The 15,000-nt window shown below is 40.6% G+C and overlaps 1 protein-coding gene across 4 annotated transcripts in view; it reads right to left on the bottom strand.

Moving 5' to 3' along the window:
- Window positions 1–11,936, bottom strand: part of LOC143037499 (uncharacterized) — a 259,649-nt gene extending 247,713 nt beyond the window's left edge. For 2 of the 4 annotated variants that reach the window (XM_076205819.1, XM_076205813.1), the window contains exon 1: window positions 11,773–11,871. The gene's annotated coding sequence lies outside the window, so the exon portion shown is untranslated. Of the gene's footprint in view, window positions 1–11,772 lie in introns of all 4 variants that reach the window. The other 2 variants (XM_076205816.1, XM_076205817.1) reach the window with 2 other exon arrangements.
- Between the last annotated feature and the right edge of the window lie 3,064 nt (window positions 11,937–15,000).

Here is a 15,000-nt window from a genome sequence, read left to right on the forward strand (position 1 = left end):
ACTCAGAATTTTATTTCTATAATTTATAACTTTTACCCTCTCTCTCAGTTCTGGATAGAAGCTCTGGTTATCGTTCCTTCCCCATCAAGGAGCCTGAGAACGATTCCACGCGGGTGCCGGTGACCACCACGTGTCCCTAGTTTCAAGACTCGAGCCTGCGAAATACAAAGCGCGATGAGCCGGACACGCTAGCACCGGACCACGGTGACCGGGGGTGGCAAAAAACGGATCGATATTATTTCCACTCCAGTTATCGGCTCTCTCCTTCTGTCTGCGCCTATGCAGCATGGCTCTGAGTGACAAGACAGACGAGACAGACAGACGGGCAGACGGACAGAGATAGAGAGGGAGGTGGAGTATATAAGGCCTTAATCTATTTGTAGGTGTCGTTTTTCTTATATTATATATATATATATATATATATATATATATGTATATATATGTGTGTGTGTGTGTGTGTGTGTGTGTGTGTGTGTGTGTGTGTGTGTGTGTTTTTGTGGGGGTTTGTGTGGAGAGAGAGAGAGAGAGAGAGAGAGAGAGAGAGAGAGAGAGAGAGAGAGCGGAGGTTTGAGTCCTTAGCTAGACCACGTATCAAATTCTGCATGTATGCCTCCTAGAGTTCCTCGACGTTGATGGATTAGAATTAAAGTGAATTGGGGTTGATAAATGTAAATCTGTTCACTGGGACACATTTAGTGTTGCGCGCGCGAGCGAGCACACACACACACACACACACACACACACACATATATATATATATATATATATATATATATATATTAATATATATATATATATATGTATATATATATATATATATTATATATATATATATATCAATACAATGATCAAATTACGAATTCTATCATTTCCTTCCTGATTTCTCCAACATCATCATCATCATTGATATTAATACCATTACTCAGTCTATTTCCACTACAGCAATCTACAAGGAACAAAACACAACATACTGACCATCGTGACAGGCAAAAAAAAAATATATATATATATATAATCCTTGAAGGCACACATTAACACAACCTTGGAATCTCTGTAGACCCTGGATTCTTCTTCATCCTTGGATACCTCCCCCTCCTCCTCCTCCACCGTCACAAGCGGGCGACCACAAGTGGGCAACCTTCAATCTCGGTTGCCCGCTACATCGACGTAATCCTCTACAGAGAAGGCGCACCACCCCCCCATCCCCCAATCCCCGCGGATTTCGGGTGGACTTCCTTCTTAGGAGCACGGCATCTCCCCCCCCCATCCCCCCACTTTCCCTTCACCACCCCCCCTCTCTCTCACTCCAAATCTCTCTCCCTCCCTCCTTCCAAATCTTTCTTCTTCTTCCCCCAGTTCTCTCTTTCTTCTTCTTTTTCTCTCTTCTTCTCCCCCATTTCTGTTTCCTTCCCTCCTCTATTTTCTTCTTCCTCTCTCACAAGTCTTTCTTCTTCCTTCCCTCTTCCCATTCCTCTTTCCCTCTCTCCTCCTTACCTCCATTCCCTCTTCCTCCATCCATTTCCCCTTCCCTTCCTCATACCATCTCTCTTTTCCTCCCTCTCATTCAATTTACCTCCCATCCTCTCTCTCTCTCTCTCTCTCTCCCTCTCTCCCTCTTTTCCCAGGGGGGTCGTCGTGGTCCAGTGGTTAGCGCACCATAAATCGACTGCATTCGAGTCCTGGCTGGCAGGTTTTCATTTCAGGAAATATTATTGGGATATAAATATCACTGAAATATAAACTGAAATATCACTGAAATATAACCTGAATTTACAATGCCAGCCGGTTTCACTTCAAGAAAATTAAATTCAAATACTTAATCTAAATCCTCAATACCAATATTTCTAAATAGTATTTTTATTTTTGGTGGAAATAGAACAAATTAGAGCACACGCGCGCGCGCGCGCACACACACACAACAAAAAGGGGGCGGGGTAGGAGACTTAACAGTAAGTGGGCTAGGAGACCAGAGTATTGGGCTATAATAGGCGGGGGCACACCATATAGCCCATATGCGGCAGCCGGGTATAGAGCAGAGGATTTCCCGCCTCCGTATAATCAGCTTAGCCTAATTCCGGCTTGTAGTCTTCGCTGATACTCAACGACCACTTGCTTATGTATACATGTGTGTGTGTATATGTACGTGTGTGTACATGTGTGTGTACGTGTGTGTACATGTGTGTCTGTGCGTGTGTGTACATGTGTGTGTGTACCCATTTGCCATGTTCTTCCTCTCCCCGAAGCGGTGCTCTACGGACATTTATCTTTTCTTTAATAATCTAGGAACTGTCAGTAATATAAATGTAAAAAAAAAAAAAAAAACTGGCAACCGAACAATCGCAGGAACAATTCAGACGCTTCCGCCATCTTGGGAGACTGCTGCCAGCACGAATAAACGATAAAACAAATAAACGGGTAAATGGACCAACAAATGGATCTTCACACTTGACACCCGGAGGCATTTCTGCCTCTTGGGAGGGAGGCTATTCTCTTCTCGCCAGCAGCTGCTGGGCTCCATCACTCACTTGCAAGGCCGTACCACCACAGATCATCTATTTCATTTTTTTTATTTTTTTATTTTTTGTTCTTAACGAGCTTCATAAATTTGGCAAAATTGAAATACCTAAAGCTCAAGACACACACACACACACACACATTATATATATATATATATATATATATATATATATATATATATATATATATGCTAATAAGAACACGGGTACGTGTGTTCACTTATGCAAAGTAGACCACTTGGAAAAAGAAACTAACGAAGCAGAGCGCTTTCGTATATTACATCTTCAGAAGATGTATATACGAAAGCGCTCTGCTTCGTTAGTTTCTTTTTCCAAGTGGTCTACTTTGCATATATATATATATATATATATATATATATATATATATATATATATATATTTATATATATATATTATATATATACATATATATATATAAACAAATACGTAAAATAAACACAATGTTAGATTTCATTAAATAGAAAATAATAATGAATCACATACAAGTAAATGAAATAATTCAAATAAATGAAACCAAAAATAAAACATAGAAAAAAGGATGAAAATAAAAACAGAAATTGACAAATACCCTAACGAAATCACAGACAACTCAAAATATACCTAACAACAAATATACAACAACAACAAAAAATCTTTAAAACATCTCCATCATCGATCACGAACATCCTGCTTGGCCGTAAGAACAACGTGCAATGATTAAAAACACGAGAAAAAACAAAAAACAAAAAATAAACAAAAATGCAAAGAAATGTACATAACCTTAACAGTCATGATTCAGACTGTATCCCTGTAATTATCATAGAGATTCAAGGTTACTGAAGACATACTCAAAATATGATTCACATGATTCACGGTGTGACGATTCAAGAAAGAATTCTGTTTCAAGTTTCGACAATGACAGTCGTCAGGCGATTTTATTCAGCTGAAGGAAATTTTCCCACTTGCCCGAGATTAAAACCCGTCTCCATTAATCCCGTTTATGAATTTCGTTGTATATATTCTGACTACAAAGGATTACAAAGGCAAAGGATTACAAAGGCAAAGCATGCCGACAGGAGACCTTTTGATCCATATCTAGGTCGGATGAAAAAAAAAAAAAAAAAAAAAAAAAAAAAAATAATATTAATAATAAATTAAAAATATAACAATGTAAATATCAATTAAAATACATAAATAAATGCATTGGTATAGTTGAATAACAAACAAACAGGTAAATAGTAAATGATAATAAATTGACATATAACTAATAATAAATGAAAATCAGACAGACAAATTATAACAAAACAAAAACAAATAATATAACATAAATTATAATAATTACAGCATCTTACTTAGGTATTTATCTAAATGATTCTTAAAGCTTCGAACTGAACTACATTGCACTACCTGTGCAGGAAGTTTATTCCATTCATTAACTACACGGTTGGCAAAGTTGTTTCTACCTACTTCCAAATTGAATCTATTTCCGGACAGTTTGAGACCATTGTTTCTTGTCTGATTCTCATTCAATGTGAAAATTTGGTCACTTTTGATGTTGTCAATTCCCTTTAAAATCTTAAAGACCTGTATCAAGTCACCTCTGAGTCTACGCTTTTTTAGGGAAAACAGATTCATGTGCTTAAGTCGATTTTCGTATGATTTATTTTTGATATTTGGAATCAGTTTTGTGGCTCGCCGTTGTACTTTTTCCAGTCTGTCAATGTCTTTAATGAGATTCGGTGACCATACGGAAACAGCGTATTCCAAATGTGGACGAACTAACGATTTATATAGCTTGTTAATGAGTGATGGACTTTTGAAATCAAAAGATCGCGCAATCAATCCCAGAATCTTATTTGCTTTCTCAGAGGCTGAAATACACTGCTTGGATGATTTGAGGTCGTTACTGATAATTACGCCGAGATCTTTTTCACTATCCACTTTTGTTAACGAATTTCCAAATAACTTGTAATCGTACTTGCTGTTATTTTTACCTATGTGCATTACCTTGCATTTACTTGTGTTAAATTTCATTAGCCACTTTTCAGACCATTGCTGTAATTTATCTAAATCTTCTTGAATATCTAATTGGTTTGAGTGATCATTTGCCACTCCGCACAGTTTTGTATCATCAGCAAATTTGGAAACAGTAGATTTTAGTCCATGGTCTATATCATTTATATATACTATGAATAGAAGTGGCCCAAGAACGGAACCCTGAGGAACTCCACTTGCAACACTTTTCCATCCAGAAGTTTTTCCATTTAAAACAACAACAACTACCCCATACATATGTACATATATACATACACACACACACAAGCATACATACACACATACATGCATACGTACACGTACATACATGCATGCATACACACACATACATATACATAAACACACATACATGCATACATACACACACATACATGCATACATACAAGGACACATACATGCATATACACACTCACATTCACACACATGCATACACACACACTCACATACATACAAACATACACACATCCCTATGCATTCAGAATATAAAATAAAATATTAAAAATGTAAGAACAACAAGCAGTTATCAATAAAGTTTAATAACTAATTTAGCTGCAAACATTTCACAGTGACGTGAACCATAACAAAAACTTATCATACACGTTACCAGACGTGCGATCTCACGTAACTAGTCATGTTTGTTGAACTCCCACGACCAGATCGCCACCATTTCATAGCTTTTAATTTCAAATATAAAATCCTCCCTCAACGTCAGATATAATTTCTACATTTAATAAAACTGTTCCAATTAATCTAGAATAAAAAAAAATCTAGAAACAATATCGGCCACGAAAGCTACGGACCTATAACAGTGACGTCACTGAACTGATGACGTCACTACTGGCTGTGACGTTTCCTCTTTGAAATCATTGACGTCATGTCGGGGCTCGGCGACCGCAGCCCGCGAGCCAGCGGTCAGTGGGTCGGTTAAGACTTGGGGACTCTGGTAGTGGCGGTTACACTCGTCTTAACCGCAGAAGCAACGTCTCGGTTCTTGTAGTAACTGAAACCGCCACCGTTGCTCTGATTTGTATCAGGGACAGACTCTGCCCAACGGTTAAAAAACGGTTATTCCCTTCCAATTTAGTTTATCTTTTCCTTGTGTCGATAAATCTTAATCGATATTGTTTAATAATATTTTATTCTATTATTCTATTCTTATCTAACTACACACACACACACACACACACACACACACACACACACACACACACACACACACACACTACGGCAGTCCGGGTTCGAATCCCGTCCAGGGCCGAAATAATTTCAGTATCGCTGCCCTGCGAGTCGTTACTACAACTCTCGTGGGCTGGAAGATGTGTGTGTGTGTGTGTGTGTGTGTGTGTGTGTGTGTGTGTGTGTGTGTGTGTGTGTGTGTGTGTGTTTACCTAGTTGTATTTACCTAGTTGTATTTTACGGGAAGGGGAGCTATGCTCGTGGTGTCCCGTTTTCGTATCTCATTTTATCTAAACTATTTATAAATTCATGTATTGTTTTTGCACACACCACTTTCTCATCTAACTTGTTCCAACGTGTGTGTGTGTGTGTGTGTGTGTGTGTGTGTGTGTGTGTGTGTGTGTGTGTGTGTGTGTGTGTGTGTGTGTTTACCTAGTTGTATTTACCTAGTTGTATTTACCTAGTTGTATTTACCTAGTTGTATTTTACGGGAAGGGGAGCTATGCTCGTGGTGTCCCGTTTTCGTATCTCATTTTTATCTAAACTATTTATAAATTCATGTATTGTTTTTGCACACACCACTTTCTCATCTAACTTGTTCCAACGTGTGTGTGTGTGTGTGTGTGTGTGTGTGTGTGTGTGTGTGTGTGTGTGTGTGTGTGTGTGTGTGTGTGTGTGTGTGTGTGTGTGTGTGTGTGTGTGTGTGTGTGTGTGTGTGTGTAAGGTCACAGCATTACCTATAGATCGGTCATATATGAGCTCTGAGCTCTCTTCCGGGAGGGTAATAGTTGTCGATCACGAGTCCAACACGTGATCCAAGACCATGGTGAATCTCACACACACACACACGCGCGCGCGCACACACACACATTTATCTGCGGACGGGACGCATTTGATAAATAATGACATGAGGAAACAGGTCGCTGGTTCGTATCTTGTTATCAAATGCCCTACGGTTCATTATGGAATCAAATAAAAGTGTCCACCTGATATTCTCAAGATTTCTTCTTACAATCAATAAATGAATGAATAATAAATAATGATTAAATATAGGAAAAGGCTTCCCTTGTCCCTACAACACATTTGATAAATAATGTACCGGAATACCTGAAAATCACTTAACAATGTTATAAAAACAAAGTGTGCAAGTATCGCGTTCCATCCTTGCAACGCATTTGATAAATAATGAACCTATGTACCCGAGATTCACTCAACAACGTTGTGATTCAAATGCGCGCACAAAAGAATAATAATGACAATAACAATAATAGTATAGAAAAAATAAATTACATTATTGACAAATTGGTAAACGAAGAAATATAATTTATAGATAAAAGTATTAATATCGCATTTGGCAAAAAAAAAAGAGTTTGTTAAAATGAAACATGAAGAGAGAGAGAGAGAGAGAGAGAGAGAGAGAGAGAGAGAGAGAGAGAGAGAGAGAGAGAGAGAGAGAAACAATCAGGTTGAATTTCACACAGCAACGAAAGGAAAGAGTAAGCAACCCTGAATCACTTCCTGGTTTGTTAAAACTTCAATCATGAAGACCACCATTATGTGCGTGAGCTTGCAGGGCCCCCCGTTGTCCAGCCACCTCATCTCCACTAATAATCATAACTGGAGTCTCGCCAAAGTGACAGGAGGCCACAAACTAGGCCTACGTCTCCCCCCCTCCCCCCAATGAAAGGTGGAAGGGGAGAGGGGGGAAGGGGGGAAAGGGGGGAGAGGGGGGAAAGGGGGAGGGGGAAAGGGGAGAGGGGGAGAGGGGGAAAGGGGGAGAGGGGGAAAGGGGGAGAGGGGGGAAAAGGGGGAAGGGGGGAAGGGGGAAAGGGGGAAAGGGGGGAAAGGGGGGAAGGGGGGGAGGGGGGAAGGGGGAAAGGGGGGAGAGGGGCAAAGGGGGGAAACGGGGGAGAGGGGGAAAGAGGGGGGGAAAGGGGGAGAGAGGGGGAGAGGGGGAAAGGGGGAGAGGGGAGAAAGGGGGGGAAGTCCTGAATCATTTCTTATCAATAACCATCGTTTATAGACCCTTGGGGTTTATTATCACACCGAAGAGGTCGAGTCGTTGAGATTGATGCTGTTGTTATTGTTGTTGCTATTGTTGGTTTTTATTTTTGTTCCTATTATTACTGTTGCCGTAGTTAAGGACGACAGCGTTTTACTAGCGCTTCTATCCTTGTTGGCAGTCTCGCGCCGTCTCGTCGAGGGTAACAGGTAGAAAAGGAAAGGGGTAAGTAAGTTAGCAGAGCGGAGGGACAGAAGAGGTATAAACGAAACTAGTATATATTTTTTCAGTAAAGATTGGTTTCTAGTAATGAAAGGACTTCGTGTTTGGTGACATCCCCTGCAGGGATGTCACTAAACACTAAAATATCAACTGCAGTCAGTATCCCATACGAGAAAGGAAAGGAAAGAGAAGGGGATAAAGAGAAAGAGAAAGAGAGAGAGAGAAAGAGAGAGAGAGAAAGAGAGAAAGAGAGAAAGAGAGAGACCAAGAGTGTGAGAAAATGTGAGAGAGAGATAGAAGGGAGAGAGGGAGAGATAAAGTGAGAGTCAGAGTCTAGAGTGCGAGATAGATATAGAGAGAGGGGAGAGAAAGAGATAGAGTGAGAGAGATAGAGAGGGGAGAGAGAGAAATTAAGAGAGAGTGAGAGTGTGAGAGAATGTGAGAGAGTTAGAGAAGGGAGCGATAGAGAAAAAGTGAGTGAGAGAGTGTGAGATAGAGAGGGAAGAGGGGGAGAGATAGAGAAAAAGTGAGAATAAGTGAGTGTGTGAGAGTGTGAGAGAGTATGAGATAGATAGATAGATAGATAGATAGAGATAGAGAGAGAGAGAGAGAAGGAGATAGAAAGACAGAGTAAGAGAGAGGGAGAGAGAATAGAGCTGATATGTACACAGCATTTCCAGGACTTCCCTTTGTCACTATAAAACAATAAAGAAACAAAGACAAAAGAAAATAAGACAGATTTTGTAGTAGATCATTCTGCAAGGATACATATTACGTTTGACCACTTCCGTAGCGGTTGGCACTTTTCATATTTTATTCTGGCTATGCCACAGGCGATCTCATCAATTTCCGGGGCTACCCTCCTATGAGTCGGGGATTAGTATAAAAGAACACTACGTGACTCTGGTCCATATGGGTGTGTCACTCATTGCTGAAGTCCCTATGTTGGCAAGTAATTCTATTGTACATACGTCATATTTATTAACCACCTGATACTAAAAATATATATATATCACAGTAACACCTCTCCATTTCATTCTAAATAACAAATAATAAATAATAAAGAATTATAATTTCTATATAAGAAATTCTTGTGTTATTTGCCCATAATGTCACTTTACTTGAATTCACGAACACACAATCACTGCATATAACGTTATCATCATCCTCTCCGGCGTGGTGGAGTCTGTATACGTAGTCATGCTCGACCAGCCCCACATCCGCTCCCTTTTGTAACCGTCGTAGTCATTCGGGAACTATTCAGTCATCCACGCAGAAACGTGGGATTGTCCCTCATCATCCAGTCCTGGGATCCATTTCATCCGAATTAGGAAAGAAAGTCTCACAGACGCCATCTCTTGACAGGCGACATGACGTCATCGCGTCGTGACGTCATGTCGCCAACAACGTACCTCTGCCTATCGTGCGTCGCCATCTTTGTCCATTTCAAAAATATACATATCAATAAAATCACCTGACGGCACCAAAACGAAAAGCAAAACGCCACCACGTACAAAAGATGGTGCATTTTACATATTTTATTCTGGTTAACATCAGACGATTCCATTCAAGCAACGGATAGTTATAACCTTTATATTTACAACCACAACAATCATCAATGGCAACCATACTCACTTTTGAAACGTAAGCCGTTCACCTTGATATGGAAGAAATTAAATAAATAGATAGAATGAATAATAAAAACAGATACATATTTTAGCATTTTTTCGACGTCATCGAACGGTTGGAAGAAATTAAATAAATATGCAAATACATAAATAAATAAATACATGAAAAAATAGATTCAACATATTCTAGTATTTCGTCGACTATAAAAAGCAGTGTTATCCTGCTGCCCATCACCTCCATTAGGAAGTGCAACCCCAAGGGGCTGGCATTCAGTGTCAAGACTGGATCCAAGATATCCCCACATCAACTGCAGTTCTTGCACCTTTTCACACATGAGGAGCTGACAACCGGCGACTGATCCCATCCCACTAAAAATCCAAAGTTTCTTCACAGAGAGATTTGTGGGAGGGGCCGAAGTATCGTTGTCATCCAATGTAGGGTTGTGGGTTTTCCACTTAGTGAAATTCGAGGCAACAATCATCATTACTATTGTTGCTATAATATAAGTGTTATAATATTACTATCATATCGTCATAGATATAAATGAATTATCATTATATTAATATCATTACACTTATATATAATTATATTATTATTATTATTATTACTATTACTATCATTATTATTATCATTACTCATTATTATTATTACTATTATTATTACTATCATTATCACTTTCATTATTATTATCATTATTACTATCATTATTACTATCATTAACTACTGTTATTACTATTATTAATTAATCATCATCATCATCATCGTCCAAAGACTCTTAGAGGCGAAGGGAGAGATTGAAGGAGGGCAGCGGAACGGAGGAAAGGTAGAAATGAAACCACTCTCCAATTCCAAAATAACGTTTCGTGGGTCTGGTCCGTAAGGGTGTCAACAAAGTCCCTAAAGTACCGACTGTACAAAACTTAGGCAGAGCACTATAACATACACATACTACATCCAGCAAAATTTCATAATATCAAAACACAGTCTATGGATATCTTCAGGTTTTATGCTATTGTGATAGATACCCGTGTTATGCTATCACAAACACTATTACCATACTAACACAGACCTCAGTGCTGTGTTAACACGTTACGCCTGTGTCCCTCTATCAGACTCAACATAACACGTTATCACAAGGATTGGTGCTATGTTATCACGAGCTTCGGTGCTGTGGAGCTTAAGATGACCAGGGCTAGCACTGTTTCTATCACCACAAGCAGAGCTATAACACCTAATCCCGAAGTTTTGTACTCTATGGTGCTTACGTGAACACCATAATTAGGGACATGTCTGTATTGCACCTACACCAGAGGGTAGGGGAGAGAGAGAGAGAGAGAGAGAGAGAGAGAGAGAGAGAGAGAGAGAGAGAGAGAGAGAGAGAGAGAGAGAGAGAGAGAGAGAGAGAGAGAGAGAGAGAGAGAGAGAGAGAGAGAGAGAGAGAGAGAGAGAGAGAGAGAGAGAGAGAGAGAGCGAGAGAGAGAGAGAGAGAGAGAGAGAGAGAGAGAGAGAGAGAGAGAGAGAGACAGACAGACAGACAGACAGACAGACAGACAGACACACACACACACACACACACACACACACACACACACTCACACAGAAAGACAGAGACAGATAAAGAGAGAGAGAGAGAGAGAGAGAGAGAGAGAGAGAGAGAGAAAGATAAAGAGAAAGAAAGAGAAAGAAAGAGAAAGAGAAAGACACACACACACACACACACACACACACACACACACACACACACACACACACACACACATACAAAGACAGAGACATATATATATATATATATATATATATATATATAGAGAGAGAGAGAGAGAGAGAGAGAGAGAGAGAGAGAGAGGGGGGGGGAAGAAAGCGAAAGAGAGAGAGGGAAAGAAAGCGAAAGAGAGAAAGAGAGGGAGAGGTAGATAGGTAGAGTTGATTAATTGTTGGTGATGGCTAACTACGTTATTATTCCACCACCAACACTGCTATCATCATCAGCCACCACCAACACTGCTATCACCATCAGCCACCACCACCACTTAACACCAATTTTTACTTCACCAGGTTCTGTAATCAATTTTTACATCCAGCAGCACCACCACCACCACCACCACAACAACAACAACACCAACATCATCAACCCGTTTTTTAAGTTCACTACTAACACCACACGCCACCCACCACGTAAACACCATAAACTAGAGTCAACGTTTTTGCACCACTTGTTTCACACACACCACCAGAGAGGAAAACGGTGCGACCTTACCACCACGGGGGTCGCACGTAGAGTGAGGTTTGCCTGAGGGTATCCGACAAATAGTGCCTCTCCCCTCCCCCGCCCCACCTCCCCCCCACCCCTCCCCCGGGAGTGCCTCGGCGGTGCCTCTCCGGGATCGGTCACATACATAATGGTGGCTCAGGTCTCCAGGCAGAGGCATGCGCGTGTGTATATGAGAGTGTATACACAAGAGATAGGAACACTTTACTCGCTTATACAGGTACTATCCACCTCTCTCCCTCTCTCTGGCGCGCACACACACACACACACACACACACACACACACACACACACACACACACACACACACACACACACACACACACACACACACACACGCACACACACACCTACCTCGTGGCGCTGTGGTTAGAGTTCTCGCCTACCACTACGGCGGTCCGGGTTCGACTCCCGCCTAGGCCTGAAATAATTTAGTATCGCTTCGCTGCGGGGTGTTACTCCAACTCTCGTGGGCGGGGAGTTGGGGGTGTGTGCGTGTAAGGACGGTCATACGAGCTCTGAGCTCTCATCCGGGAGATTAATAACTGTCGATCACGAGTCCAACACGTGATCCGAGACCATGGTTAATCACACACACACACACAAGCATTACCCATAAATCGGGATATAGATGAGTTCTGAGCCCGCATCCGAGAGGGTAACACCTGTCAGTCACTAATCCAACACTTGATCTAAGACCGTGGTGAATCACAGGTACACACAATGTAGAAAAAAAAATGCAAAGTATCGGAAACGAGCAAAAGGACAAAGACCCTCTAAATGGCTGACTCGATGGGAAATGAAACAATGGCGAAAACGAAAGAGGATGATTTGGGACTGTTGTTCTTGGATATAATTTGTCATTTGATAAGAAACACCGGCAAGACTGTTGGCAAGATATATGAGCTTTCAACGAGCATAATAGTGACAGTCCACTGCCTAGAGAGAGAGAGAGAGAGAGAGAGATAGAGAGACAGAGAGAGAGAGAGATAGAGAGAGACAGAGAGAGACAGAGAGAGAGAGAGACAGAGACAGAGAGAGACAGACACAGAGACAGGGAGAGAGAGACAGAGAGAGAGAGAGAGACAGAGACAGAGACAGAGACAGAGACATAGAGACAGACAGACAGACAGACAGACAGACAGAGAGAGAGAGAGAGAGAGAGAGAGAGAAGGCACAGAGAGAGATAGAGACAAAGAAAGAGACAGAGAGAGGCAGAAGAGAGACAGAGAGACAGATAAAGATAGAGACAGAGAGAGATACAGACAGAGACAGATAGACATAGAGAGACAGAGACATAGAGCCAGAGAGAGAGACAGAGAAGAGAGAGAGAGAGACAGAGAGAAAGAGAGAGAGACAGAGAGAGAGACAGAAACAGAGAGAGAAAGGGAGAGAGAGAGAGAGAGAGAGAGAGAGAGAGAGGAGAAATTATATATATATATATAATATATATATATATATATATATATATATATATATATATATATATTTATATATATATATTTCAACAAGAACCCACTGTGTTGGATAAGAAGAAATTAAATAGACGATATCCATATATTTCGATATCGTCTATTTAATTTCCTCTTATCCAACACAGTGGGTTCTTGTTGAAATTTAAGAATGTATTACGACATTACTTTGTAGTTATATATATATATATATATATATATATATATATATATATATATATATATATATATATATGATGAAGGTGGAAAAAGAAGTCACGGGTCTAGTTCCGAGTTACTGAGTTTATTCCTGACCGGTTTCGCTCTATGCATAGAGCGAAACCGGTCAGGAATAAACTCAGTTACTCGGAACTAGACCCGTGACTTCTTTTTCCACCTTCATCAACTTGTCACAATGTACCAACATATATACATATATATATATATATATATAATATATATATATAATCGAGGATCTTATCCGACCAAAATAAGAATGTGCAGTACTGGTGTGATCCTTACACAAAATTAACAAAAACATGGTCCAAATAACACAAAGAACGGGAAACAAAATAGTCTACCGAACAAATCATATAAGAAGAAGAGATGACAATCATTGTGTTCATATCAATGAAAGAAGTTAATAAAATTTACAAAAAGGTTATCTTGGTTTGGGAGCTCATTAAAAATAAATAGAAATAAAAAGATAATTTGTGTAAAGGTGCGTCAACCCGTGGAATAAGAGGAAATAGTTCAATAAATAATCACAAATGAAACCAAGACTAATTTGGAACGACAGAGTGATGTCACACTTTCTTTGTACAACACAAATAGGCACGCACGCGCACACACACACACACACACACACACACACACACACACACACACACACACACACACACACACACACACACACACACACACACACACACACACACACACACACACACACACAGGTCTCAAATTTTAATCCATGTCAAACTACTATGGTTGATACGTCGATTGTGATCTGGTCTACTTTACGTACCATTCAGTCTGCCACCGGTTAATTTTTTCGCATCCGACCTATATATGGACCAGAAGGTCTCCTGTCGGTATGCTCCGCCTTTGTAATTCAACGGGAAGAACGCTGCCCCCCCCCCCACCCACACCCTCTCCGCAGTTATCGCGTTCAGCAACGAAATCCAGACCTTAGCAATTACCGCAGGATTTACTGTGGGCACGCAGACAGGGTGTTATTGTTGTTGTTGTGGACTGTAGTTTACCAGCGCTTCTATCCTCATGGTAACTATCTCGCGCCGTTGCCATGCGTTATCTCATGTATTAGTTTATTCTAAGGGTATTTGCAGTTTAGTTAATAGTCCCGTTTCGTGTAGGAACTCTTGACGTCGACTGGTATCAGGTCTAATAAGCATTCAAGAAAAGATACGAAAGACAAGATATCTCAAATTACTTTGAATGCACCACATATTTCACTTCTACGTACCACACAGACCTGTGCCGCCTAAGCCAATGTCACACTGCCCGGCGCGGCCGTTGCGGCTTGTTGCTGTCGTTATACAAAGGTCTAGCTACTGTCGTCAGGTGATTTTAATAAGTTATTTGATCTTGCAAACACAATTTGGCCGCATCCGGCACAGCCGTATTGTGTGACACGGGCGTTATAGTGGCCAGGCACGC

The sequence above is a fragment of the Oratosquilla oratoria genome, chromosome 22 (genome assembly GCF_046742065.1).
Source record: "Oratosquilla oratoria isolate Oo_2021 chromosome 22, ASM4674206v1, whole genome shotgun sequence".
In the NCBI taxonomy this organism is placed as follows: domain Eukaryota; kingdom Metazoa; phylum Arthropoda; class Malacostraca; order Stomatopoda; family Squillidae; genus Oratosquilla; species Oratosquilla oratoria.